This window comes from Mauremys mutica, unplaced genomic scaffold, assembly GCF_020497125.1.
Source record: "Mauremys mutica isolate MM-2020 ecotype Southern unplaced genomic scaffold, ASM2049712v1 Super-Scaffold_100036, whole genome shotgun sequence".
Lineage (NCBI taxonomy): Eukaryota > Metazoa > Chordata > Testudines > Geoemydidae > Mauremys > Mauremys mutica.
This window is the reverse complement of record NW_025423256.1, coordinates 7,876,573-7,882,366: the sequence shown is the minus strand read 5'-3', so window position 1 is coordinate 7,882,366 and position 5,794 is coordinate 7,876,573.

Here is a 5,794-nt window from a genome sequence, read left to right as displayed (position 1 = left end):
TTAATTACGTAGACAGTTAGGGGATGGGACTGGGATTGGGACTACTGTGAGTCTGTAAGTAAAGGACTTCGGCAAATGTAGGGTATGAGAGCTTTTGGGTACTTGAGCACTGTGCTGGGGTGCTGTGACAGTATTCACGTCCCCGGCCGCCCCTCCTCCTGGTTACTTTGGGTGAGGGGGATATGGGACTTTGTGGCGGGGGAGGGCGGTTGCAGATACACTGTAGGGGGGCTCTGTCCTCCTGCGGTCCTGCAGAACATCCACAAGGCGCCTGAGCGTGTCCGTTTGCTCCCTCACTAGTCCAAGCATTGTTTGAGTCGCCTGCTTGTCTTCCTCACGCCACCTCTCCTCCCGTTCGCTGTGTGAGCGCTGGTACAGAGAGACGGTCTCCCTCCACTGGCTCTGCTGGTCCGCCTCGGCTAGGTAGCAGCCCATACGTTCCTCGAACATCTTGTCCCTTGTCTTTTTTTTTCGCCGCCTAATCTTGCCAAGCCTCTGCGAGGGGGATGCTGTGGCAGGTCTGGAGACAGTGGAGGCTGTGAGATGGGAAACAGGGAGTGAATTCCTTGCAAATATACATTTTTGCGAACAATTAACTGAGTCTAGGCTGTCTGTGTGAATTCTTGGTTGAGAGCCCTGTGCCTGCTGGGGCACAAATCATTTTCGCGGTGGATTCTGGGTAAATGTCGCCATTCATTCCTTCCTCCGGGAAAGCAACGGCAGACAATCATTTTGAGCACGTTTTCCATGAATTGCCCTGGCATACGCCATAGCGTGGCAACCATGGAGCCTGTTTTGGATTTTGTGTATGTCACCATATGTGTACTAGATGCCGCTGACAGAGGCGGGCCAGCAGCGCTGCACAGCAGCATGCTTTTGCTTTTGCATGACAGCAGCGATGGTTGTTTTCCCTTTCACTTTTCCCTTTTCCCTTTCACTTCTGGGGGTGGGTGGGGGGTGCGCGCAAATTGCAGAACTATGCCCTGACCCACCGCGGACACTGTGTTTGACCCTAGAAGCATTTGGAGCTCATCCAAGAATGCAAATACTTTTCGGAGACAGCAGGAACTGTGGGATACCTTGCGTCCTCATTCCCCCCTCCCTCCATGAGCGTCCATTATATTCTTTGGCTTTCCGTTACGCTCGTCACGCAGCTGCGTGCTGAGTCTGTGCTATGCCGTCTGTCCGTAGATTTTTTAAAAATACTTTGGGCCAGGCGTAAAATTACATTAATTCCCCTAATTAGATGCAGGAGTCTCCGAGCGAGATCACCCTGAGGACGGTCACTGAAGGAGATAGAGAACGCATGCTGCGTGAAAGCTAGCATGAACCAGGGCCCGATGCAGCCGTGCTCGGGGAGGCAGTGCTCCATGAGTAATTCATGAAAGCCTCGCGCGGAAAAGTGTGCTACCACGGAGCACCCAATAAGGCAGCTCTCCCCAGGAACCTCCTGCTGATGCTTTCCGATTAACGGAAGGAGAGCTTCGTGGAGATCTCCCTGGATGATTTCTGTTCTATCCCCATATATAGAGAGACCTCCTTTTCACACACTTAAGATTCCTGTTATATTAAGAATAAAAGTTAACATGGTTAAAGCACTTACCGACTGATCCTTCCCCTGATTCAGGATCCGGGTTCATGGCCGGGGAGGGTTGGTAGGGGATATCCGTGACGGTGATGAATAGATCCTGGCTGTCGGGGAAGCCAGCGTTGTAAGCGCTGTCGCCTGCCTCGTCCTCCACAAACACTTCCTCATCTTCCCCGTCCGCGAACATCTCCGAGGAACTGTCCGTCGACACTGTCCCATAGTCAGAGTCCATGGTCACTGGTGGGGCAGTGCTGGCAGGCTCCGTAGCGTCCGTTTGCCGCTTTGATTTTTTGGTAGCCTTGTCTGGGGTCCTTTGTTTTCACGCGGCGCTGCGTTGCATGATGGCTGTATCCTCTGTCTGGATCATGGCTCTGGAGACCTTCTCGTAGGTCTTTGCATTAAGTTTGTTGGAGCGCAGCTCCAAAAGCACAGACTCCTCGCCCCACACACCGATCAGATCGAAAAGTTCCCGGTCAGTCTATGCTGGGTCCCACTTTCTATTCAGATATTACATGAACTCCTCTGCTGGAGAGCTCTGCATTGCTGCCGGTGCTGCTGAGCTCGCCCCGATGTCCAACCACGAAATGAGATTCTAACTGTCCAGAAAGGAAAAGGAATTCAAATTTTCCCGGGTCGTTTCCTGTGTGGCTGGTCAGAGCATCGAAGCTCGGACTGCTGTCCAGAGCGTCAACAGAGTGGTGCAGTGTGGGATAGCTCCCGGAGCTACTAAGTTCGATTTGCATCCACACCTAGCCTAATTCGAGCTAGCCAGTTCGAATTTAGCGTTACTCCACCTGTCGGGGTGGAGTACCAAATTCGAACTAAAGAGCCCTCTAGTTCGAATTAAATGGCTTCCTGGTGTGGACGGTTGAGCGGTTAGTTCCAATTAACGCTGCTAAATTCGACTTAAAGTCCTAGTGTAGACCAGGCCTGGGATGTCTCCCAGAAGCACAGCACACTGTCCAGCACACTCCTGAACAATGGGAGCTCATATGAAATCTGTTGTTTCATCACTGGAAAATGACATGCACCAGCCTTGTTATTCCAAATGGAGTTTCCAACACACTTTAATCCAAACACACTGGTTTGATAAAAAAAGGAAACAAAATTATTAACTACCGAAAAAAAAGATTTGAAGTGACTACAAGTAATGAGGCATAAAAGCCAGAATTGGTTATGAAAGAAATGCAAAGATAAAACACAAACTAATGTTTAACTTAACAAGCTAAAAGGGATTTAAAACAAATGTTTCTCTCACCATCTGCTGAGACAGGCTGGTTTTCCTTTCAGCCAGGACTCCCCCTAACCTGCCCCTGCTGCCCACATTCAGTTCTTCAGGAGTTGTCATGAGCAGAGGGAAAAGGGGGAGAGCGAGAGAGAGAGTCTCATGCATTTTCCTCACCTCTTTTTATAATTCAGTCCTTTGTACTAGAAACCACTTCAGTTCTCAGCTGAGTCATGGTGACAGGCTGTCATAGATACGAGCTTCAAGTGTCCCTGTGATGGAATGTAAATGTCATCTTCACACCTTCCCCCTGGTAGAGAATGGCTATTTGACCAGCTGTTTGCCTTGCTGTCTCTGAGGAACTTAAGGTTAGGGTTGCAGCTTTTTCAGTAATATCATACCGTAAAATCTCATCACTTTCCATACAATGTTGCTACACATTGTAACAGGAGTATCAGAGGGGTAGCCGTGTTAGTCTGGATCTGTAAAAGGAGCAAAGAATCCTGTGGCACCTTATAGACTAACAGACAATTAGCAGCATGAGCTTTCGTGGGTGAATACCCACTTCTTCGGATGCAAGTAGTGGAAATTTCCAGGGGCAGGTATATATAAGCAAGCAAGAAGCAAGCTAGAGATAACGAGGTTAGTTCAATCAGGGAGGATGAGGCCCTGTTCTAGCAGTAGAGGTGTGAAAACCAAGGGAGGAGAAACTGGTTCTGTAGTTGGCAAGCCATTCACAGTCTTTGTTTAATCCTGAGCTGATGGTGTCAAATTTGCAGATGAACTGAAGCTCAGCAGTTTCTCTTTGAAGTCTGGTCCTAAAGTTTTTTTGCTGGAGGATGGCCACCTTAAGATCTGCTATTGTGTGTCCAGGGAGGTTGAAGTGTTCTCCTACAGGTTTTTGAATATTGCCATTCCTAATATCTGATTTGTGTCCATTTATCCATACAAATGGACTTCACTAAAATAAGACAGGAGATCTACATTACTCACTTCTCCTTTCTACAAAGGAAAAAGGACTGTAAGCTGTCTAAACTCCTACCTGCTACGTGGGGCCACAACTGTGGTACCCCTAACCCACCCAACAATATCGTCAATCTATCCAACCACACACTCAGCCCAGAAGAAAAGTCTGTCCTATCTCGGGGACTCTCTTTCTGCCCTGCCACCCCCACCAACATGATACAGTTCTGCGGCGATCTGGAAGCCTACTTTCGCCGTCTCCGACTCAAAGAATACTTTCAGGACAACACTGAACAACACACTGATACACAGTTACCCTCCCACCAACAGCACAAGAAGAAGAACTCCACATGGACTCCTCCTGAGGGTCGAAATGACAGTCTGGACCTATACATTGAATGCTTCCGCCGACGTGCACAGGCAGAAATTGTGGAAAAACAACATCGCTTGCCTCATAACCTAAGTCGTGCAGAACGCAATGCCATCCACAGCCTCAGAAACCATCCTGACATTATAATCAAAGAGGCTGATAAAGGAGGCGCTGTAGTCATGAACAGGTCTGACTACCAAAAGGAGGCCGCCAGACAACTCTCCAATACCAAATTCTACAGGCCACTTCCCTCAGATCCCACTGAGGAATACACTAAGAAACTGCATCATCTACTCAGGACGCTCCCTACGCTAACACCGGAACAAATCAACATACCCTTAGAGCCCCGACCAGGGTTATTCTATCTACTACCCAAGATCCACAAACCCGGAAATCCTGGACGCCTCATCATCTCGGGCATTGGCACTCTCACTGAAGGACTGTCTGGATATGTGGACTCTCTACTCAGACCCTATGCCACCAGCACTCCCAGCTATCTCCGTGACACCACTGATTTCCTGAGGAAACTACAATGCATTGGTGACCTTCCAGAAAACACCATCCTAGCCACCATGGATGTAGAGGCTCTCTACACAAACATCCCACACACAGATGGAATACAAGCTGTCAGGAGCAGTATCCCTGATGATGCCACAGCACAACTGGTTGCTGAGCTCTGTGCCTTTATCCTCACACACAACTATTTCAAATTTGATGACAATATACATCTCCAGATCAGTGGCACAGCTATGGGCACCCGCATGGCCCCACAATATGCCAATATTTTTATGGCCGATCTGGAACAACGCTTCCTCAGTTCCCGTCCACTCACGCCCCTTCTCTACCTATGCTACATTGATGACATCTTCATCATCTGGACCCATGGGAAGCAGACTCTGGAAAAATTCCACCAAGATTTCAACAGCTTTCACCCCATCATCAACCTCAGCCTGGACCAATCTACACGGGAGGTCCACTTTCTAGACACCACGGTGCAAATAAGTGATGGTCACATTAACACCACCTTATACCGAAAACCTACCGACCGCTATGCCTACCTTCATGCCTCCAGCTTCCATCCCGGACACACCACAAGATCCATTGTCTACAGCCAAGCACTGAGGTACAACCGCATCTGCTCTAACCCCTCAGACAGAGACCAACACCTACTAAATCTCCACCAAGCATTCTCAAAACTACAGTACCCGCAAGAGGAAATAAGGAAACGGATCAACAGAGCCAGACGTGTACCCAGAAGCCTCCTACTGCAAGACAAACCCAAGAAAGAAACCAACAGGACTCCACTGGCCATCACATACAGTCCCCAACTAAAACCCCTCCAATGCCTCATCAGGGATCTACAACCCATCCTGGACAATGATCCCACACTTTCACAGGCCTTGGATGGCAGGCCAGTCCTCGCCCACAAACAACCTGCCAACCTGAAGCATATTCTCACCAGTAACTGCACACCGCACCATAGTAACTCTAGCTCAGGAACCAATCCATGCAACAAACCTTGATGCCAGCTCTGCCCACATATCTACACCAGTGACACCATCACAGGACCTAACCAGATCAGCCACACCATCACCGGTTCATTCACCTGCACGTCCACCAATGTAATATATGCCATCATATGCCAGCA